The sequence below is a fragment of the Buteo buteo genome, chromosome 30 (genome assembly GCF_964188355.1).
Source record: "Buteo buteo chromosome 30, bButBut1.hap1.1, whole genome shotgun sequence".
In the NCBI taxonomy this organism is placed as follows: domain Eukaryota; kingdom Metazoa; phylum Chordata; class Aves; order Accipitriformes; family Accipitridae; genus Buteo; species Buteo buteo.
Window position 1 is genome coordinate 2,265,433 of NC_134200.1, and position 24,127 is coordinate 2,289,559.

A 24,127-nucleotide genomic window follows, 5' to 3' on the forward strand; every position below is an offset into this window, starting at 1 on the left:
GGAGAAAATCGGGAAAAGAAGTAAAACTCGTGGGTTGAGATAAGAATGGTTTAATAGAACAGAAAAGAAGAAACTAAGAATGATAATACTAATAAAATGACAACAGCAATAATAAAAGGATTGGAATGTACAAATGATGCGCAGTGCAATTGCTCACCACCTGCCGGTTGACACCCAACTAGTCCCCGAGTGGCGATCCCCTGCCCCCACTCCCCCCAGTTTCTATACTAGATGTGGCGTCGCATGGTATGGAATACCCCGTTGGCCAGTTTGGGTCAGCTGCCCTGGCTCTGTCCTGTGCCAACTTCTTGTGCCCCTCCAGCTGGGCATGAGAAGCTGAAAAATCCTTGACTTTAGACTAAACACTACTTAGCAACAACTGAAAACATCAGTGTTATCAACATTCTTCACATACTGAATTCAAAACATAGCACCATACCAGCTATTAGGAAGACAATTAACTCTGTCCCAGCTGAAACCAGGACACACAGGATCCCTGCCTCTAGGGCAGTTGCCAGTCGAACTGGCCAACATCTCATCCAGTCACTACCTCCTGTCCCCCCTGATTTTCTGAACATAATGCTGCCATGAAGGTAAACATCTACTGATGGGAATCCCTTATCAGACAGGGTGCTTCTGATGGGAATCCCTTATCAGACAGTGTGCTTAGCCATTCAGTGACAACTCTTACTGGTGCCTTGCTTCCTCCCCATCCTCCCCCACCATATTTCAGCCATTACACCTCAGCAAACTGAAACAATGCAGACTCCTCGGTTTGTTTTACAGCTCCCGGGACTCCAGGCTGTGATGTGCTTGAGGAGATCTGTCAGGAAAACAATTATGTTTGTATCACCGAACTCTTCAGTTTCAGTATCAAACTTCAACATGCTAAATTTCTGATCCAGCGTACAGAAAGACTCCTGGGACCTAAGAACATGCAGATGAGTGCCAGCACACCTGTACAAGGAACAGTACCTGCCTTTGCAGGAGACATGGAAATGGGTGATCTGTGAAATAGTGATCTTGAATAGTTTTTCACAAGGTGAGTCTTTCCCAGGATCAATAGAACAGGCTGAGGCTTCTTTGAAGGGCTTTTATTTGCCCACTGGTATGTCAAAAGAGGGTTAGCAACAAAAACTTAACACTATATTGTATTTCACAGTTCAGTGAAAGACGTGAGACTGCAGACTAGTGCATAAAAGGCAATTCAAGAGAATCACAAATAACCATTGCTGTACCCTCCGGGAGAGGCTTTCAAAGCTGTCTGAAGGATTTAATTGGATTTGTCTGCTTCTCACCCCATTGCGTGGATCCACAGTTTTACTGCCAAAGGGTTTAGGTACTACAGAGATGGATACCTTTAAAACAGCAACTGTAATGATCTCATGCATAAATATACACAAAGATGCTCTAATATCACCCATGTTTATAACTCAATGGATGCTCCTACCAAGGCAGTGGTTCCTTTCCCTAGTCACTGAACAAGTAAAAGCTCTGAAGCAAAATCTCCCTCTTCATTTAGCTTTAATTTAGAGCTGCATTTAGTGCTGAAAAGTGCCAGCCTGACAGCTCTGAAGCATGAAGCGCTTGATCTTCTGTGCCAGAAGCACGCAGGTGCTGGCCAGGCAAGCTGCCTGCCTACTTCTTGCCCTGCCAATACAATATATAATTGAGGAAAGTAAAATGGAGATAGAAATGTATTTTCTCCAACTATTTGATGCTGACAGCTTCTCGCCTCCAGCCTTCCTGCACCTCAGGAGCTCAGAAAACGACAACAAGAAGCGGAAGCAATGAACACTGGCACTGCATTACTCACGGAGTGGCTTTTCCACTCAGCACAGTGGTTGCTCTTCATCACCATGAAGACTAATTGTCTGCGTTTGGAGGAGTGCCTTGGAAGCAGCGCAGGGGCCCAATTCAACAGCCTGTCATCTAGAGAGAGGGAGACAGTCTGTGGCCCAAATGTCTCGCTCAACTGCCAGAGCGGGAGAACAGGGAAGCATTATCCCTGCGGTATTGCTGAGACACCAGCTTCAGTAATGATGAGACACCAAAGGCAAGTAACTTTCCCCAGGTCTCACTAAGCATGCACTCACGTTTTCCAATTGCCTTTCACTGAACTACACAAAACCTCTCTCTACAACAATAAATGCACCTGCCCAGGACCATTCCCTGAAATGGAGGCCAACTGGCACAATTACCCTTGGCCATTTGGTTGCATTTTGTTATGCAAAATTTGGATGCACAACAGCTGCATCCAAAATGCCCCTTGGGAAATCCCCTGGCCCGCTCCCACTCGTGAGTGGTGCCAAGGAAGTTGTTGAGCTTTTCAGCTGACATGGGCCAAACCTGTACCTGTAAACCTCCAAACGATTTAGCACTACAGATGATCAAGGTCAGTTCACGGGAACACTCACTGCTGCTGTTTAATTCAATACCACAGATGCTGCCAAAAATTCTCCCTCAGGCAGCATCTCACGGTAACATACACAGGGCAGGTTTTTTTCAACACTCTCTTAAAACACCAGTAAACAGAAGCAGAGGAAAGCCATGGGAATAAACCAAGCTCATCCGCTATCATCTCAGGGATAGAAGAGTGGCTCGTTATCTTAAGAATACAGCCTAAAGAGCATCTGGCTTCAAGCCCAATGTTCAACTGGAATCATTTTTTCCATTACTGTGATGAACAGGTAGAAGGGGGCGGGGGGGTGGGTTTGTTTTTAAACTTCTTACTTTTAAATAAAAAGGGGAACAAAAGGTATTAAGCATCTACAGAGAGACAAGGTACTATCAGAAGTGTAGGATCTAGCAACAAGAAGCAACTGAAGAAAGGGAGACAGGAAATGGGAAGGGTCAGCAAGTACCTAAGCACAATTCACAAGTGAAGGGATCCTGTCAGCAGAGCCCTTTTTGCCACCAAAATGCTCGATCAGCAACAGTTCAGTCCTTCAAACAAGAGGACATCAGAGCAATTAAAATGTGAAAAGGCAACACATACCTTGAAAGACAACGCCTGAAGAGGCAGTTGATTTGGAGGAAGGAGAGATTGGAAGAGATCTCCAGGCCCACCATAAACTTACTGAACTCCATATTAAGCAATAAGGGGTTGACTGCTTTCTGCTTGTTTGCCTTCCATTGGAAGGCTCTTGCAGAACCCAAATCTTCTAAGCATTTAGAGTTTTCTTCCAGTTTTCAGCTTAAATTTACTCGGGACCAGGTGGTACACATGTCTTCCGGTGCCCACACCTTTAAGCCTAAAAACTGTTCTCCCTAAATGGTATTTCCCCCTCCTGCATTTACAGGAGTCACCCCACTCTTCTTCCACCTGCTTTTTCTAGCCTAAGCAAATCAAGAACTCCTGATGTCATCACGCGTGTCCATCGCCCATGTCCCAGCAATCCCTGCAGCTCTCTTCTCCAGTTATTCCAGAGGGAGGTCATCTTTCTTGTACATGAAGGACCAGCAGGGCAGCCACGTCAGATGAGCTGTGCTCTGTTCAATGGCATTAACCCTTCACCACACTTCCTGAAAATACTTGGCCTGACACACGGCAGTGTAGCACTTTCTTATGCCCACATCACACTGTCGGCTCCCAGCTGCTCTCCTGTGCTTCCCTTACGCTACCTGTAGTTCTTCTTCCCCCTCCTCAGTTTTGGCCAGCTGAAGAACAGAGAAGAGAATCATAGAATCACAGAATCATAGAATGGAAGTGGGAAGGTTGGAAGCGACCTTCAAGAGCATCTAGGTCCAACCCCCCTGCCATCGACAGGGACACCTTCCACTACACCAGGTTGATCAAAGCCCCATCCAACCTGGCCTTGAACACTTCCAGGGAGGGGGCATCCACAACTTCTCTGCGCAACCCATTCCAGTGCCTCACCACCCTCGGAGGGAAGAATTTCTTCCTTATATCTAATCTAAATCTACCCTCTTCCAGTTTAAAGCTATTACCCCTTGTCCTATCACTACGTGCCCTTGTCAAAAGTCCCTCTCCGGCTTTCTTGTAGGCCCCCTTCTTCCCTCTCTTCTAAATATCTTCTTGGGGGTCTCAGCTTGCTGCCCTTCAGCTACGTAGCTTATCACAACAGGACAAGGAGAGCACTGTTTTCTCCCCAAGTAAGCAAATACTTAAACTGTTTATTTAAATAGAAAAATAAAAAGGAAGGGAAAAAATGACAGCTAATTGGAAAGTGAAAGTTCAAATTGGTGCTGAAGCAACTTGACGACTTACTCTGCAGCTGTAGCAGAGGGCTTGGCACTTAGATGTCTGATCATAATACGACAAAAAAATCCTTCCACTATGGCTTCAAATTACAAGATAACTCCATCTAAAGGAAGACAAAATGTATATACGCAAACATTGCCACGTGTTTATAGTGACTTCTCAGCACAATGTTTCTCTCACAGCACCAAGAGCTTACTGGCATGACAAATTACAAATGTTAAGTGCTACTTTAAAGCAATTTACAGTTAAATCAACAGTAGTGAGAAAATAGTCAAGAATTGGACTTGCAGAATGGGAGATGATTCATGGCTTTCTCAACAGCTTTTACTCTTGATGAAGCTTACAACTATCTTACTATTTGGGAATGACATTCTTTGTTAGTATTGGTCCGGTTAGAAACTCAGAAGGCTGGCTTGTTCATTCATCATTGCAATTTTTCAATCAGAGGAAAGAAAGAACTGAGGAAGAACTAAGCAGAAAGGCGGCCAGCAGGTACCAGTTTCAACTACCTTTCACCTGGGTGCAGAAAGAAGCTTCTTTCTAAAAACAAAAATTGCATCTCTATATGCTAGGCAGTGTCTTTTTTCCTCCCTTCACTTCACTAAAAAGCTTTTTGGCCCAGCTGGTTTTCTCCTGATGCAGAAATGTGGAAGTATCAGGAATCTGGCACATTTGTATAGGAAAGCTGTTGCCCACTTAGCTCTGTAGCTGTGACGGGAGGCGCTGCAATGGTCACGTTCCCCTGCAAACAGCAGTTGTCTTTGCAGGCGAGCCATGTCAGGAGAAAAACGTGCTCCGTTACAACTTCCCAGATGGATGAGCAAGGACGTCACTAGTGGGTCTGCAGGTCGGAAGCCCAACGCTGGTGCCACACCTCAGGTTCTTGACACAACGGTAGGTCAATATGCAAAACTTAAAACGTGGCATGGTTACTGTTGGAATGCCAAAAATGAAGGAGAGGTACGGCCTGTGGGGGACTTCAGAAAAAGAAAGGAAGATCTTACTCTCTCCATATTACATTTTCCAAAATGACATCTAGTATGTAAAGAGCAATCAAGACAGGATTAACAGCTACCAACAAGTCAACAGATTTCCTAGAATTGTTCCGGAATCATAGAATCCCTGTCCGAAGGAAGCTACCTGCCTTGAAGATGCGAGACAGTCAGTGGCGTTTCTACAGTTGCTCAGCTCCATTTTAGTTCATCAATTAGCATGCAGCCTGGCTTTTAAAAGACATTGCACTGGCTAGAAGAGTCAGAGCTGAATTGAGCTCTCACATGAAGTCGAGGGGAGAGGAATACAACAACACGTATTTACCACAAACTGGAATATAGTTGACAAAACAGTAATCCACTTGGCACGGCACACTTGCCATGATTTAGATGCTGCTGCTAACATCTCGAGCAGAGGCTGCCGTCATTTTATGGGCTATCGTTGTACTCATGAAACAGCCAGCCTTCGCTTGCACGAGGACTGGAGTGAGACCCCTGTGAATTACTATGCTCACTGAGTCAGCCAGCAGAAAATAAATAAATAAATAAATAAATTTTCAAAATCACATGTAGCACAAAAGAGGGCCTTCTTCAGAAATTAATGGCTCTATAGAGAAAACAATGGATTAGATCAGTTTCTCATTAACTCTTAAGTCCTCTGTCCTCTGCTCTGATAGGTGTTCATTCAAGATCTCTCCAGACTCAGAAGCTCTACAGTTGGATATCCCGGCAAGAGCAGTGGGGGACAGCAGCCAGCTAGACCAAGACCTACTCCTTGTTCTCTCTGTTAAGTCAATAAACCTGAAGGAGCATAAAAGTGACTCCTCTGGTAGCAAAAACAGAACGGGATGAAGGGGCTTGAGGTTTTCAGAACTGGTCTCCCATACGTCATAACGATGTAGCAGGAAACACTTTATTTTGATCCCAATTCACAGTTCCTTCATAGCCAGAAGAAATTTCATTACAGGAATTTTCATACCACTACACTGGCAAAAAAGCATACAAGCCTTTTTATACCTTCTTCTCCTTTTATACTTGTTCCACAAAACCATCTTCCACTCTCCAGCTCACAATCCTTCTAAGCAGAAAAGTCCTATCTGCTACACACTTGTCATAAACTAGGTAGGATATGACAAAGTTTCAAATACAGCAGTATTCATAAAATCAGAAACATCACAATGAAAAAAAAGGGAAAAAAAAAGGAAAAAAGGGTGGTGGGGTAAAAATGAGTTTCTACCTTGACTGTTAGGCTCTCAAGCTGCCAGTACTTAACACTGATGTTTCTATTTCCGTGATTGCTACAGTTCTGCGATTTGTAGATATCAGTTTGAGATTATCTGCCTTTCCCCAGCTCAGGCAATCCACTTCTTGATGGATTTCTTTTTTTTTTTAACGTTTAAAATGGTTAGAATCCACCCCTCCAAGCTATCCTTACGCTCCTCTCAATTTAAATACAGGAAGTTAGCTCCACTGGTACATTCATCCACAAGAACGGTAACACCTCCAACTTCATAGACAACCGTAAATTATTTCTGTAAACAGCAAATTACTAAACATAGTACAACACTCTATGAAAGAGAAAAAGAATGCACACCATCAGCATTTCCCTTTTTGACTAGAAAATGAAAATCTCTAACAGCAGATAAGCCTGAACTAAACATCAATCAAATCTGGACCCCAAATGGGGTATGGCTTATGATATGTCACATGTCTGGACTCGACTCTTGAAAGCAGTCATGCACTTAGGAAAATTCGAGGCTGTTACGCAGAGGTTTAACTAGAGTCTTGGCAACGTAATTTGGGACATGAAAGGTATTTGCACTACAGTACCAGGTGCAATAAAGGAAACTGGTCTTGAGGTTTAATTCCAACGCCGCATCTGCAAACAAAACGAGGCTGCTACGTTTGAGGAACATGGATGGAAATCTCACCTGCCATCCTGAAGTTATGCTGTGGCATTTTGTCACTTCTTGTCACTTTCCTCGGGCTTGGTAAATCTTTTGCAGAGTCCAAGGCAAAGGCCCATATCTTCTTCCTGTTTCTAACAGTGGATGTCTGGGTTTTCGCAGGCTGGTTTGCTGTGGGGCACCACTTGTACCCTCGATTTGCCTTCATACATGCATCCTTGTACTAGAAAAGAAAAGGAAAATTGCCGGTCATGACATTATACTATCCACAGGGCAATAGAGCGCACTGCTTGTAAGAGGATTTAATACAGTAAATAATCCTTAAATATCTTGATTTTTTTAACAGTTCAGTCACGTGCTTAGAGTCTGACCGCCAACACAATCTAACACGAAGAAATCTTAAGATAAGTTGAGCTGCATTTAAAAAAGTGGGGTTTCTCTCTCCTCTCCTGAGGGTTTATCACCCAGAACCCAGAGCAGGCTGAAGTTCTGATCCTGCAAACTGCTCCCCAGTGCTTGAATGCTCACTCTGGGAAACAAGTTCTGTTGCAGGTACAATCTTTGTTTACCTTCTAGTTTGAATGAAATGAAAGCAGACATTTAGCAATAAATGCAGCATGATGCTCCTTACCTTGCACTCCCTTTCCTCTAATAGATCTGTATCTTAGAAAATTTGACTATATTCTTTCCCAAACCAGGCACTGAAAATAAACCACTACCAGGATCACCTCATTTTCAGCAACTTCTGATACATCATCCCAGTGGGCCTTCCAAAATGTACCATGCTGCACAGCTGCATGCAATAAACTGCGAACACTTAAAACCGTCTTTGGCCTGGAGCACACGGCACACATCTCAGTTGTTTGCTATATTCTTGCTCTGAGGCAGCAAAATGAACAAAGCCAGGCTACACATAGGGGGGTAGGGGGAGGAGGTCTGGATCCTGCACCGTTTGGGGGGTAGGGGGAAGGACGGGAACCTATTTTATTCTCAAAATGCAACCGTGACGTTTTCCAAATACCTTGCTGACCAGACCAAGACAAGATTTTTGAATGTTAGCAGCAACAAAAAGAGCACATTTCAGTATTTCAAACGTGCTGCTGTGCAAGGTGGAGAACGCATGAATCAGAGGAACATGCCACACTTTCCTGCTACAGCTGTTTGCCTCACAGCGGAGAGGGGCATACAGCACTGGCTGCTGTGGGAAGCTACCCAGTGAGGACCAGTGCTGACTGCAGGGAGGAAGAACCCAATACCTTCCCATGCCCTCAGTAGCTCCCAATGGCAGCAAACAACCAGAAGAGCTGTTTTACACTGAAGCATATGGCAGGGCAGCTGCAGGAAGTTTCTGCCGTGATTGCACAGGTTCCCAGCCACCCAGCTGTCACCGGTCCCCATTACGGCACAGAGAAACAGCTATGTTTCATGCACATGCCTGCACAGAAACGCATGCAGAGGGAAAAAATCCCTTGGGTGTCACATACTGAGATGGCACTGACAACCTTGTTCACTATCAAGAAGCAGCATGCCTTGTGGCAGGATCACCATTACAAGCGTACCGCTTGCTTTCATCTCCATCTTCATCTATCGGCTGGCACTTGCTCCCTCCAGACTGCAGCCGGGATAAAAGCGATCCAGTTTACAACAAGCACAGCACAGTGTGAGCCCGCTGTGCCAAGTCCTGGCTTTGTAAACATGGCTATGAATAACAAAACCGATATAGAGAACGAACTGCTAATTGCTTAATGATTGTCTCTCTGTAACTTTACATACCAAAGACTAGTGTTCCTCAAGGATTAAGCCTGTCAGAGACTGGTACTTGGGAGTGATGAGCAAGAAGGAACCATGAACAATCACAAAACTTAATTAAATGTTTGATGTATTTACGATCTTGTTAAGAAGGCACAAGTAGAGACCTTGCTGGAATAGATAGGGCCAGAAAAGAGAAGAACTCCTGCCTTTGTTCTCCTCCTTGTAGATAATTTAGCTTAAACTAACCATATGGTTTGACACCACTAATGAGAACTTAGATAATAAGAGCACTAACGAGCACTGATGTATCAAAATATGTAAAAGACCATACTGCGCAGAATCACCTGAGGAGGGTCAAATAGCGGACAAGTGAGGAAGACTATGGAAGACCACCAGAGGACTCCTGAAGACCACCAGAGACCTTCAATGCGCCTGCGTAAAAGACATTTGCATACGCTAACAGTTTCCCGGAAAACTAAAGAATATGTATAACATTTCTCGGAAATCTAATGAATATGTATGTAGAACATGTACTTAACCTGCACAATTAGGCCCGACGGCGCGCACGACTTTGGTGGGACTCCCCCCGTGCTGCCCAGCGCTGAATAAACATACCTACTTTACAATCTCACGGATCGTGGAGTCTGTTTTCCGCACGTCAAAACTCTGCAGGGGCCGCTGACCCACACAGAGGCTGTGTCTTCTGGACAGGGCGTCTGCGTGAAACCTGCCAAGTCAGGGCTGCGACCCCCCTCACCCTGCCCCTTTTCTCCTTCCCTCAGCCGGGCCCAGCTCCACCTTGGAGCCCCCTCCCCCGGGCAGCCAGCAGGCAGGAGACACCCCCACGCCAGCCCAAGGGCCTCACTCGCCTCACGGGCAGCCCCAGCCCTCACCTCAGCCGGGCCGCAGCTGGAGCAGAGGCTGCAGAGACCAACATGGCCGCCCGGCAGCCCCGTGCCCCAGGACTACAGCTCCCAGCATGCCCCGGGAACCACCAGGGCCCCCGGCAGCCCCGCAGGCCCCAGGACTACAGCTCCCAGCATGCCCCGGGGCGCGCCTTCCTGCTGCCTGACCCTGCAGGGACACCGTCCCCGGCCCGGCCCCGCCCCCCGCAGGCCCATGGCCGGCTGCCCGGGGGAGGACGAGGACGAGGAGGAGGAGGAGGAGGAGGAGAAGGGGAAGGGGAAGGGGAAGGGGAAGGGGAAGGGGAAGGGGAAGGGGGGACAGGGCGGTGGGGTGGCCGCAGAGGGGCAGGAGCAGGACAGAGAGAGGGAAAAGGCGTCGGGAGAGCGGAGCGACAGAGAGATGGGACAGGGAGCAGGAGAGAGGGACGGAGGGGAAGGGTGAGAGGAGAGAGGCAGGGAAGAGAGAAAGAAAGGGAGAGGCAGGGACAGAGAGCGAGGGAAGGCCGGGAAGCAGCCCAGAGAGAGTGAGAAACAGAGGGGTGCGGGTCAGGACAAGGAGGGGCGGGAGGACAGAACAGCGATGGCCTCCAGGCTGGAGACGGCGGAGGAGCAGAAGGGGACGGGGAGCAGGACGGAGGCCCGGAGAGAAGAGAGGAGGCCCAGCCAGCTGAGCAGGAGGGGATACAGGCCGGAACGAGGGGCCAGGCTGCGGGAGAGAGAGGAATGAGAAAATACAGGCAGGGAGCGAGACGAAAGAGAAAGAAGAAAGTAGTGATGGGTTAAAGACAGAGAGGGAAGAATTAAAAAATGGGGGCAGGGAGCCGGACAGAGCGTGGTGGGGAGAGACCAAAAATGGCAATTCTGGGCAACTGCCCCCGTTTCCTGAGCACTCCCCAGGAACTGCATCACCGGGGGCCTCAAGGAACGTGCTGCCTGCCAAAGCCCTGCCCTGGGCCCAGTCCTGCGCCCTAATATTGGTGACGAGCATTGCCTTGCGTAGTGGCCAGGACTGAGGGCAAAAAAGGACAGCTGGGGGCGGGGGGGGGGGAATCACCCAGCTGGTTTTGGGTTTGTTCTTTATTTTTTTTTTTTGCTTGATGTTTTTCCTTTTAAAAAGAATACTATTTAAGCTCTAAATGCCAACTGCAAGGAAAAAGGAACCAGGCGTACCAGTCTGGACACATTTAAAGCCTGAACCTATTCAACAGCTGCACCAACCACCGCTCACTCCTGCTGCACACACTCCACCTCCTGCCTGCAGGTACAGGCAGCCGCCCTGTTTCTTGAGCGTTCCCCAGGCACGGCAGCACCAGGCAGCTCAAAATACCATGCTGCCTGCAAAAACTTGAGCACAGCTGAATTCTGGTCAATTTTTCCTCTTTTTAGGCTGGGTTAAAGACTCACCCATCGAGAGATGGCTCAGGACCATGCCGGGGCCAGTGGCACTGCTTTCTGGACCCCGTGGCGGCGATGGGCAAAGGAACGGGTTGTCAAATCCCGGGCCTGGGTACATGTGTGGGTTTTCAGGGTCACCCCTGCCTGATTTTTCCCAGCGAAGCTGCAGGTAGTGCCAGCCCTGTGCTGCAGCCCTGGGGCTGAGGCTCAAGGAGCCGGGCATTTCCGCAGGCGCTGCATCCTGCCGGGCCCCGCTGCCGGCTGCCCTGGGCTTTCCCCCGTTCTCTCCAGCTCTGCTTTCTGCCAGCGCTGGGGGCACCCCAGAACAGCCTGCCCGCTCCCCACAGCCCCACCGCCATCCGCGTCTGCAGCTCATAGGTGGTGTCCACATGCCACAGCTGGTTTGGGGGGTGGCAGGTCTCTCTTGTGGCAGCCTGGGAATGGGGGCAATGCAAACCCCATCCCTCCCTTTCAATCTTTGTCCCCAGGGAGACCCACTGGAGACCTAGCATGCACTGGAGAGCGTCCTTCAGGGAGGTGACAGCCGATTGCAGAGCAACGCTGAGACTCGCCTGACAGCAAAGGCGCCCGGTGGCCACGGAGGAGCCCAGGTGAGCTGGTTCTCTTGGAGGCCAGCAAAGCAGCCTTCCTCTGCCCCTGGTTTTGTGAGGTACGGAGCAGTGCAGAGATGTTTCTCAGGCATCCAGGCCTGAGGAGGGTTTCCCAGTGCCCCCGTGAGAGATCCTGCTCCCAAGCAGCATCTCCCCGTAGAGCCGAGGCCGTATCTAGCCCCCCGGAGCTGGTACGGCTGCGCTGAGGGGTCTCGCAGGGAGGACGGGATCATCCGCCTGCTGGCTCTGACACAGAAATGATGAGCTGAAGCCCCATGGCCATGGTTGGCCGGTTCAGCGTCTCCGAGTGCCTTTCTCCCATGGAGCGTGTAAGCCAGGCACTTTTTCAGAGTGTGATGGATGATGTGAAGATGGATGCTGGTGATGTCCTGGTGGCTCTGTCCCACTGCCACTTCAAAGTTGTGATGTCTGAGATCTGGGGCCACCTGCAGGCTCTGGCAGAGATGTCCAGGGAGTTTGTGTTCCATTTTTTGATATCTTGGGGCTACAGTGTGCTCGGGTTATGGTATGCTAGCGTTGCAATGTGCTAGGGCTATGGGATGGCAGGATTACAGGATGCCAGAGTTGAGGTGAGTTAGGATTAAAGCATGTTACTGTTACGGACCAGCTGTGGGTTTGTTGGCCCTGGGTTCTTGGAGTTATGTTATTTTTGCCTTGTCTTGTGTCCTGGGTGGTCTTTTTTTCTTTTTTTTTTTTCCAATTCCTTTTTTATCTTGTTTGTCTTTTCAGGGTTTGGATAGGGGCCTTTGGTTTGTGTATGTTTCTTCTGGCTGTTTTTTTTACTGTTCCGGTGGTTTGTGTTGCGTTTTCTGTCTCAAAACCACCATCTGTGGTCTGATATGTCTGACCAGGTCATACAGAGTTACTTCTGGTGCAGTCTGACTCATTTCCAATGAGTCAGGAGGTTGGTAGGTAGGTAGGTACGGAGGGCTTGGAGTCAATTGTGAACAACTACCAGATGGCTAACGGGCACCTATCCCACTCATCCCTCCACAATTCTGTATTGCTACGGACTTTACCAGCCATTGTCATGGACTCTTGAGCCTGTACTGTAGTGAAATCAAAGCAGGTATTAAACAAAAAAAGAAAAAAAGAAAAAAAAAAAGAGTGCTTTTCTAAAATATTTACAAGATTGGAAACAACAGGTGGCTGTGGGCAGGTGTGAATACAGAGAAATGGGCAGTGTGCATCTGGATTTAGGGTTTGTTCTGGGATTTGGGCAATGCTACCAGGCCTAAAGGTTATTTCGGGTTTGTGGGGTGCCACTGGGTTGAAAGCTGTTGAAAGCAGCATCTGCTCCAGTGGAAGCAAACCCTGTTCCTGCAACAGTGCCAGCAGTGCCTGTCGTAAGGTGCTGCACACCAGTGTGGTCATGCTGCACTCTCTGGATGGTTGTTTCAGCAGCTCGGGTCCCCATCTGGCCACCCTTGAGAAGAGCTGGGGTGCCACCCTCTGGTGTTCTTAACTTACCCGGTTTGAGGTGAAGTCATGTCTCTCATGTCTAGAATACTTCAGGATAGTACAAACCGTGCTGTCTGCTCTGCCTTGGTAGTCAGTGATGTGTTTCTGTTCATAGTTGAATTGCCTTATTCCTTCTTTTGAGTCTCTGATGCAGATCCCTCAGGGCCATTGATCGAGGCTGGTTTTTGAATTGTGCCTGCTGTTTTGCTTGTCAGTGCTGCAGGAGGGAAGCCAGGCAGCGCTGCTCCACTACTGCTTGCAGGGGTAGCCATGGAGGAAAGAGGCTTTAGGAAATCCCTTCCCAAGTCCAGCTGAAGCTCAGGAGGTTTTCTGCCAGTGGAGTTGCTGCGGCACTTGCATCGCTTGGCAAGGTCTCTAACTTTCCTTGGGATCACCTTAGTTTCTGCTCTGCAGGAGACTGCTGGCAAGCATTGAATTCGCACAGCCTGTGCTCCTGTTGAACCGTCTTGTTGCTTTTTGTCGCAAAGCAGTTTGTCAGAAAATGTCTGGTGAACGAGGCTTCTAGTGATAGTTCGCTCTCTGGATATTCAGAAACAGGAGAGGGATGTAAGTTAATGTTTTTAACCTGGATGGAAACAGCAGCTTGAATTTATTAAGTGTTTTGGCACACGTTGGAGTAGCTCTGATAGCATCCTTTGCCTTCTAGCGATACTGGGTAGGGTCATGAATCTTTAGTCCCATGCTAGGTTTTTACCTGCAAACACTTCCGTGTACTTCTTCCTGCATCTGGTTTTGTCCCTGTAAAACCAACAGCTGGTCTCTGGGTCTTTTGCTTTGTGGTCAATGATATTATTTTGTAGTTTAGTTCATCTGCAGTTCTCTCTTTCTCTCTGTCCTGTGAAAATTAAGTCTATCGCAGCTGAACCCAGGACACTCTCTCACTCCCTCTGTTTTGGATAGCTGAATAATCTCGTAACCTGTTAAGTAGAAGATTAACCAGGCGCCTATTCCTGTACTAAAGAATGCAATGTAGGAGCGAAAGGCAGAAGCGTCTCAATAGGACACACGTAAAAATGCAATGTCATTGACAGTTTCGGCCGTGTTTGGCAGTGGTGGTTGCTGTAGCCCTGTGCTAGCTCCGTGCTTCTAGCTCAAAGTCGGTGCAAAGGTTGCCTGTGAGTTTCTTGCTTGGTTCTGCCTGTGCCTTTGGTTGGCGTGGGGTCAATGTTGTTGGCTGGTGGGTGGCTTCATGCCTTATCTGGTAGGCTGATTTGTCTGCTTTGGGAAGATTTTGAGCTGTTGAACAGGTGGGACTGAGAGCAGGGAAGGCATCTGGCTTTGGGCTCTTGTGTGATTTCGTTAGTGCAAGGACACTGACTACTTTTTGGCTGATCCCTGTTGTTCAGTAGAGGTACCTCAGCCTCCAAGAAAAGGAGACGTCTAAAGGCAGCATCCTCCCCAGCAAGTTTTGGTCTAGGCGTCAGTCTGCCCGATGTCCACTGTGGAACTGGCGCCTGTGAAGAATGATGACGAGAGGTGCTGGGACTGCTTTCTCGAGGAAGAGCTACAGGCTGAGCCTTGGGCCAGAGAAGTCCAAGCTCCCAGGGACGGGCCTGCACAGGCTATGTAGAAGACGGACCACTGTGGATCGGGGTGAGAGCCCATTGCCTTTACTTGAGATCCACTGTCTTCCCGTTGCCCATACGAGGTGTGGTGGGGTTGAAACTGAGTAAATCCCTGAACTGAGATCTGGGGGGGCCATTCCCGTAGTACCAAGGACCGCACCAGAAGCTCATGTCACAGTGCCCTTTCTTCAGCACACAGCTCGGCCTTGTGAGACTAGAGAATGTCCTGTTACCTGTCTTTGTCCCATCCGATTCAGGGACTTCCCCTTCCAGGTCAGACGGCTCCTCAGGTTCTCAGATTAGTCCTTTCCTGGGAACTTTTGATACTTGCTAGGCAGCCTGTTTTCTCTTGAACGGACTGATCCAGCAGAACTGTGCTTTTGAAACCACAAATCTGGGATTTGAGGCCTTGTTGCACTCCGAAATAAAGCAGGCTGCATCAGTGTGACACTAGGGATTGTTTTGCACAATGAAAGCTCAAGTGATGCCGTACATCCTTAAAGGCAGCTGTGGTTTAGACTAGATGAGCTACATCTGCAACCCTTCCTACCTCAGCGTGTTCTCTGGTGTCGTTAAGAGATGTAGGTACATAAAGTGTTCCAGGTATGAACAGAGGACATCAAGAATTGCAGTAGTGATAAGATTTATTATTTTTTTTTTAAATGGAATTGGATTCCCACCTCCAGCTTTTGAAGTCATTCTGTCTGGCAGTTGTACAGCAGGATTCCTGATGGTGCAGTTCCACCTGTGGGAGACAAGTTATAGCCTCCCATTTGCTATTGAAGAGCAGCTCATGTTGGAAATAGCCCCTGTTGCAGAGATGGACCCCATAACGCTGGACTCTAGAGTTGTTAGCGAAGACAGTAAGATGAATGACTTGTTGAAGCTGTGTTTTCCACCGTCTTGTCTGTACCCTTGAACATCATTTCCCCGTAGTTACCAATTTCTTGCTCGTACATGAAATTAGTGCTTGAGTTTACCTCCTGACTTGCTAAGCTTATTTTGCTTGTATTTTACCAAAAGATTGTGAAAACAAATTCACAATCATTCAGCAGCTGCTGAATTATTATCTGCATGACGTCTTTACCAATGCTGGTGGGTACCAACCTGCAGCTGCTTACAGGAATTGGGCTTCTTCTCACTGACTAGATGGCACGTGATGCTGTATCAGTCCCCAGTTGTGCAACACTGTGGGAAAGATCTTTTAGTCCTCCTCCTGTTCTTCCTCTTCCTCCTCCTCCTCCCCCACTCAATCTAGTGTAAAGCTCTCCATACAAGTCTGGGCAGCCCGTAGCCTCAGTAGCATGTACATATAGGAAATAATATGGGTTTCTTTTTTTCCCCTCCCCTCAGCCCAGAGGATCCCACATAATTGTCCTCAGACTCCGAGGCAGAGAGAAATCCACAGAAGAGCAGTGGCCAAACAGCAAGCACAGAAGCAGCTGTAGCCAAAAGCACCTGAGCCTGAGGATGGCAGGGAGCGTGCTGACGTGCAGACAGCTAGGATGCTGAAGGGGTCTTAATTTCATCTAAATCCAAAAACTCAAAGCATGTGGGGGAGGGGCAGTGCCCCAGGGCCGTGGCCGCGGTGGGAAGGCCGGACTGTGAGGTCACAGAGCCCTGTGATGTGCAGCGCTGTGCCACGGGCACCGCTCCAGCAGTGCCAGCAGCAGCAGCGGCAGCAGCGGCGGCAGCGGCAGCAGCAGCGGCGGCAGCAGCAGCAGCGGCATGGTGCAGGCGTGGGGGGCCATGACCCCCACCTGCCTCATTATCCTCTTTATGGTGTCCCTGCAAGCCTGGGATGTCGGGGCTGCTCCGTGGCAAGCGCGGGGATTAGGTAGGTGGGCAGGCGAGGGCCAGCACCCAGCCCTGGCGGCGTGGCGCAGCACCCACCACACCTCGGGGTGACGGCGGGGCTGGGGTCGTGGTGTGGCAGGGCTGTGAGAGCAGCGGGGCCGGGTGAGCCGTGGCCAGCTCCACGGGCAGCGGGAGGCAGATGCCCCGCAGGGAGGTGCAGGGGGCTGCAGCCGCTGTGGAGGCATTTTCGAGGTGACTGGTGGGGCCGAGAGCGGCACCGCAGGGTGAGGAACCATCCCTCGAGCCGGCCCTGTGCTGCCCTGCCCCGGGGCAGCCTTCCCCTGGCCTGCATGTCAGGGCCAGAGCAGCACTGCAGGGGCCAGGCAATAGCCTGCAGGAGCACTTCTTCCCAGGGCTGGTGACAGCCGTGCCTGGGGCCGTGGCTCTGCCGCTCCCCGGCTGAATGCTGGCTTTCAGCCTCAGGGACCCAGGTCCGTCCCTGGGAGATGTCTGCTCAGAAAAACAGGAGCATTCCTGCTCTAGCCCGGCAGTGCTCTCCTTGGGTGAACCCAGGTCCCCCAGGCCCTCTGCAGCTCTGGAAATCTCCACCCATGTCTGGGTCCCACGTCATTACCTGACCCCCCTCCAGTGACTGCAGGTCACTGAGAAAGAAGGAGATCACAGCCTCTAATGGAAACGTGCTTGATTACAGCTGTGCCTGTAGCCAGTGGCCACGCGACTGCTCAGCCGGATCTTGTCCGGGAGCCTCAGGGCAACCCCACAGGTACGTCACTTGAATGAGCGGGCATGTAGGTTTTAATATTCGTTCATATGAAATTATATTTTCTTGGCCGATGCTTAGACATGCAGAAGAGCAGAGAGGGAATGGGTGAGGCTCAGTGACGCGGGCTGGGGCGCTCTGCCTTGCAAAACATTCTTTCCCAGCCTCTCCGACCCTGCGCTGCTTCCAGTGCCTGCTGCAAAGCCAGCGGGCTTGTTGGGGTTGAGTTTAGAGCTGGTGTGAGCTCCAGGGAGTCCTTTCTGCCGGCAGCGCTGTGCATGGTTTGTTTTAAACTGGCATGGTCCAGGCACCCAGTAAGGGTCCGCACAGTGCTCCCGAGTGGCAGGGAGAGACGAGTGCCACGGAGCAATCCTGTGTTTGAACTGCATTTGTTGCCGTTCACATCTGAAGAGGTCTATTGAAATATTTCATGGGAGCTTCTCTGTTCTGTTTTACAGACGTGGCTGGACGCAATGGATATCCAGCTTCCCCGCCGGGTTCCAGGGCTGACGTGCAGGGAGATCGCATGGGTACGTCATGGCTTTTTACTTCCTTTGAGAGCTGCCAGCTCAAAGCCCGAATGTGAGCAAGATGTCTCTTGCAGGTGTGAGAATATAGACCTGCATCGTGTGTGCCATGTTGTTCTGTGATCCCCTTACGTGTTCTGCTATTCAGTATGCCAGTGTATATCACAATGTATGATGGGAACTTCTCGTGGGTGTTTGGTTGCAGACGTGGGTACAGGGAGGGCTTTTCCAGCGTCTCGGCTGGGTCCTGCGCTGGAGCTCACCTGGCATCCCAGGGGTGAGTAGTCAGTCCTGACTGACTTCACAGACTAAGCGCTCGTGTTCAGTATGTTATTCTTGAGAAATTTAACTTTATACTTTCTGTTAAGGTCCTCAGAGAGCAAAGTACAAAGCTAAAGCTGAAATAGGAAAATCTCCCCAGCAGTCACTAGAAGTCCTAAAGGAAATCCTGAAAGAATTGGACAAAGCAGCACGAGGTGGGTATAACCGGAAGACTTGGGAAGCTGAGGTTTCAGATGCATGTAGGGACAAGCCGTAGCCTACGCAGCAGGAAGGGATCGGTCAGAGCCTCACTGCACTGTCACTCAAACTTCACGCCTTGCAGGTGCTGGTGAGCTGTAGAGATGGTGCAGAGTCTCTGCTGCCAGTTGTGGTTCAGCTGAGCCCCAGGGGCGGCTGCTGCCCCAGTTATAGCGTTACTGGCCAGAGCTGTTCTGGGCAGATGTTGGCATCCAGCTGGCAGGAGCTGGCAGTGCTCACACCTTGAGTGTGTGAGGGACTTGGCTGAGGAGCCGATTCCTGATAAGCCATGAGAGGGCCAGCACCCTGCCAGTCGCTGGCGGGGAGAGTGCCCTTGGCCGGTGGGCAGGATGCGCCGGGAGCTTGGGGTCACTGAGACCGGCAGGCTTTGCCTGGGCTGCAGGCATCCCCTGGGCAGGATGGGAGCACCCCGGCTTCACAGCCTGGTCTAACCCCATTGTTCTCCGTGATGTCTGAGGACTCCCGGTGACACCTCGGGGTCAGGGACAGGCGAAAGCTGGACACCCAGCTGAAGGCCAGACACCTAATTTGAAGGCAGCTAAAAAGAAGGGCTGTGAATTCGGTGTCGGGTGGTTTGCCTGTCTGTTTCTAGTTGTGTTTTAGATAACTTGGTTGTGGTTTTCCTCTTGTTTTGGGGGACTGTGGGCTCTTTGCTGCCACTTGCGAAAGTGCCCAGAATATGGTAGCAAGAGCTTGCGGTTCAGTCCAGCATGCGTGTCTGTTACCATGTGGTGGAGTTGCTATGATGGGAAGTGCTTCTCAGAAGGACTCTTTCCCCAGCTGAACTGGTTACAGCATCTTCCTGTCTTCTGCGAAGGAAGTAATTTACCATCATCTTGCAGTTTGCCAAAAATGCACTAAGTGGAATGTGAACAAGATCACATGCAATCCCCTGCACTCTCAGCAGGTCAGGATTTGCTGTCTATTGGTAAACTGGAAAGTGTCTAGCGCTTAAATTTTTCTCCATGAATGACACGTTGTTTGGACTAGTGACTAGGTGCACCCCCAAATGCCCAGGCTTTGTTTCTAAGCGTTATGAATGTATTTTGAGAAGTATTGCCTCCTGAAGATACCGCGTTCCTGATGAGGAACGGTTACTTCTAATTAAACCGAGCCACTTTCTTTCTAAAGAGATGGACCGTGAGACTGCGGAGAAGGAGGCGTTTCAGGACGGAGATAGTCAGGCAGTGCCAGTCTCTGACGAAAAAACAGGGGCAATTCAATCCACAGACGTGCCAGGTAATTGCTGTCCTTCAGTCATCCAGTGTCATGAATCAAAATCACTGTGTGTCTGCAGCCTCTTCCCCTGGTGCCCGCTACTGCACATCTTGTCAGCAGCCAAACTATTAGTACAGAGCGAGTGTTCTGAAAGAAGCCAGGAACGGCTCTCTGAGGATGACTGTCATCTCTGGGGTGTGGAGGTTACTGCCATCGGTGTGCCAGAGAGACACTCACTCGGAACCCTCTGTGTGGGTGCAGTGAGGTGCTCACCTCCCACCGCACCCTGTTCACAGGAATTTCAGAACTTTGCCATTTTGGGAACGAGGCCATCTGAACCACCCTCAGCAGATGATGGGAAATACAACTCTTAATTGAACGTGCCTCCTGCAATACCTGCATCCCAGAGCTTGCCCTGAGTCCCCCTAAGCACAACAGAGGGGGATCCCTCCTGTGAACTGAGGTCCAAAGGGATTCACTGGCGGATCGGGCATGGGCTTAGAGGGAACCTGTGCCACCCTCCTGCACCTTCTGTGCCTGAGCCATGCTGAGGCTTTACCTTTCTCTGATTCTTGGCAGTGGCAGTGCTGTCCAGCCCTGGAGAAGCCCACCACGCCAGGAGATATGAATTTTCTCCAAAGAGTGCAGGTAATTAGCAGTCTTGCAGGGGGCCATAAGTGGGAGGCAAGTCCTGAAACCTGGGGGCATGCAGGCCCTGCCTGCGCTGGAGAAAAGGTGAAGAGGGAGAACGAGGTTCAGGTGTCTCCTGAGAGGACCTGACTCCATCCCCTCGGGGTGTGGGTGCTGGGCTGGGGAGAGAGCTGGGGGTGGCACTGCCTGAGGCAGGGATGGGTTTTGTCTGTGTTGCTCAAAGGAACGATTGGTCAAACAGCTGCGCTCCCCCACATGCTCTCCATCTGGCCTCATGAGTTCTGTTCAGTGGGACAACTTGTCCCAAAGAGCCAGAGAGAGCCTCCAGGCAGCACCACTAGCAAGCCTTGGAGAGTGAAGGTGGGTGAGCACAAAAGAAATTGTGTGCAAATGTGAGGGGTGGCCGAGAAGGGGGAGCAAACCCGTGACACTGGGAAAACTGGATTACGGCCGTACCAGAGTGTAAGCAAAGCTCTGAGGAGAAAGAGAGGCTCCAGAGTGCATTAATTTGCAACGGCTTTGGGAGTTTCCTTTGCTTCTACTGAAACCAAGGAAACGTTGCAGCCCCAGCATGTTCGCTGGTGCAGAGATGCTAACAAAGTGAGAAAGAACATTTCCTGGCAATGTCAGACCTCCTGTGAGATTACCAGTAGTGTGCAGGACACACTAATGCACAGAATTGTTCCTCCAGGCACGGATGGCAAGAGAAACGCAAATGCTATGGATCCTCAAGGTTTCCGGTATTACTGCATAGAAGGCGCCGTGGCGGTCTTGGGCTCCGTGCTGTTTGGAATGATATTGTGTTGTGTGATCCGCCTGTGGAGGAAGAGACGACGGTGAGTTGTGGGGAGGATTTTTTGCCAAACTTCTATATTAGATGGCGGCTATTAGCCATGAAACATTTAGAGGCAGGGTATTCTGGAATGCTGAGTCAGTTACCGGCCAAACTCTACTGAGATTTGTGCTGTAAGATGTTTTAACTGGCCTCTCAATTCACATGGGCACTCTTTTCTGAAAGCCCTTCCTCCTGTGGCAAGTGTTAGTTAAAAGTGACCCTGCCTCGACAAGAGCAGACCCAGCAACAGACGGAGGCAGACACAGCCATAAAAAGTGAGAATTGCAGTCTGCCTGCCAGTGAACCTACCAGCAGTAATCACCCTGTTAGGTGATGCCATAAATCCCAGAGGTTCACCTCGGCCAGGGTGTCCCAGCAACTCAGACCATGGTGAGGAACCTTCCCAGCTCTTGGCCTTGCTTTGGAGAGAGAGAGTCAGTCTGTCCCATCTGCACCTGAGCACTGCCAGCATGCGTGTTCTCAGCACAGGCAGGGTTTTTTTCTGTGCAGGGGTACGTATCTCTTTGGATACGTATTCTGAAGAGAGGATGGAGAGCATCTCGCTGAACAGAGAGCCGAGGCTGTGCCCTTGTCTGGTCAGGGACAGGCAGGGGAGCTGAGTGCTGGTCTCTGCCAGGCACGCTGAGAAAGGCGAACAGGAGGCTCTCCTGGCCCTGCAGCGCTGTGCCCAGCTTTGGTCCCCTCGGTCTGTCGCGGGCAGGTCTCCTTCCAGGCACGTGCAGAGCAGGCAGGTCAGGATGGTCAGGGCCGAGAGGAGACGAGCCGTGGGCAGGCGAGCGGAGCCCCAGACGAGGGGTGCGGGGTGCCCCGTTTTCTGCACGGAGCTCTCCATGCCCACAGCTCCCAGGCGCAGCCAGGTGCCCGCACCCCACGGGTGTGCTGCCCCGCACCCTCACACCCGCCCGGCCCCACAGCCGCGGTGGGGCCTCAGCAGCCTCCTCTCTCCGCAGGCGCCTCTCCGCAGCTTCGTGAGCCCGTGCAGGAGGTGGAAATAAACGGACGCCTGTAAAGTTGAAAGCAGACGACAGATGAACCGTTATTGCTAAAACACACACATATTTATAATCACATATTCTGCAAAGTCATTGTACACGCTGAATTGGTTTTGTGTGGCAAGGTTTTGGTGGGGGGGGGGTGGTTACATGGGTGGCTTCTGTAAGAAGCTGCTGGAAGCTTCTCCTGTGTTCAAGAGAGCCCATACCAGCCGGCTCTAAGACGGACCCGCCGCTGGCCAAGGCCGAGCCAATCAGCAATAGTGGTAACGCCTCTGTGATAACATTTTTAAGAAGGTAAAAAAAAAAGTTGGGACAGAGAGAAACAGCCGCCAGAGAGAGGAGGGAGAACATGTAAGAGAAATAACCCTGCGGACACCAAGAAGAAGGGGGAGGAGATGCTCCAGGCGCCCGAGCAGAGATTCCACGCAGCAGGGCTCGATGGGAAGCCCCTGGGGAGCTGCCACGGAGTTATTTCCAAAGCCTGTGCAGCACCGTCCCTTGCCGTCCTTGCCAGCGACTTCGACTGATGTAGAGCAGTGTTCAGAGTTGGGAAAGACAGGCAGCAGAGCCTGGTACACACCTGGGCTTCTTCACCTTCTGGCCCTTCCTGCTTTCTTTCAGTCCCCATCTTTTTCTCTCTTCCCTCTTTCCTTTTCTTGTTGGCATTCCCTCTCCTCTGCCCAGGCCTCTTTTCTCCTTCTTTTTCTTTGGTTTTCATTTTCCTGGGGGCAGCCTGCAAACCTTTCCATCCCACAGTGTGATTAGATAGGTAAAGCCAGGATCAACTGGAATCAGTTCTGGATTTAACCAAAGCGGACTCATTTTACCTGCTTTCCTCTGAAGGCCTCTTGAGTTCTTCTGCGCATACCAGGGAGTCCACTGTGGTCTCTGGGGTGGCTGGAGGCAAAACAACAGGTGCCTAAACCAGAAATGTTGGCATTAGCAGGTGGCAAGGGACGCCCTGGACTAGCAGGCGACTGTTTGGCAAATTGCTACCATAGCTCTACAGAGAAGATCCCTTTGGCCAGTTTGCATCAGCCCTGTCTTCCAAGGGCCTCCCTTTGGAACACAATGTTCACACAGGTGTGTGATGCTTGTGGGGGCCATTCAGCAGGGAGCCTGTGGTCCCCCTCTGGGCAAGAAAAGGCTTGCCCACTTCATTCTGCCGGGGCTTCTTCTGCCCTCCCAACACAGAGCTCTGTTGATATCCCTTTGGTGCAATACCACCTTCTGCGGTAGGAGGCTTTGCTTTTGAAATCTCTCTTTCTGGAGGTACTTTGTAGCTATTTCCCTTGGTTAAGCACATGACTAATGCATTTGAGAAACAACCATTCCAGTTTTACTTACAATGTATCATGCCAGTGGGGAAAAAAACCCCAAACCCACAGAAAGCCACAAGAGATGGAATGCCAGGAAGAGGCACAGCAGCTACTTGGACTCATCAGGAGCTCCCCTCCTACATGAGACATGTTGTCCCAGTGTTTGTGGAGCTGCCATACCTCTGCTGTTTCCGATCCCATCACTGTGTCTGCCCCTGCTGCTTTCTGGAGGATGAGCAGAGAGGGTGGTGTGTCCAGGAAGGATTTTGCCTGGTGCTCCACGTCTGCTTCGCCTGCAGGGCCACATTGCTCTTCCAAAGGCAGCTCTGGAAAGCAAAAGCATGTGCAGCGAAGTGACTTGTTGGAAGCGGACAACAGCTAAAGCAACCTGAAGCCCTACACCGGTTATCTGCTCAGACTGTGACAACCCTCAGTCCCTCCTCATACCTGTGGATCTGCCCATGGGCGCTGGCAACTCCTCGACTGGTGGACTGGAAAGGCCAGCCATCTCCTCCCCAAAGATTTTCCTGCAGTTTTCAAGCAGGAACTCCACTAGCACATTCACCTGCACACAGGAAAGCCTTGCTT

At 50.4% G+C, this 24,127-nt stretch overlaps 1 long non-coding RNA gene across 1 annotated transcript; it reads right to left on the reverse strand.

Moving 5' to 3' along the window:
• Positions 1-22,846: 22,846 nt before the first annotated feature.
• On the reverse strand, positions 22,847-23,788 carry LOC142025865 (uncharacterized). The gene is made up of 3 exons (XR_012648729.1): positions 23,720-23,788; positions 23,048-23,139; positions 22,847-22,961 (listed from the first exon to the last, which is right to left on the reverse strand). It is a non-coding gene; the product is annotated as an uncharacterized LOC142025865 (long non-coding RNA).
• Between the last annotated feature and the right edge of the window lie 339 nt (positions 23,789-24,127).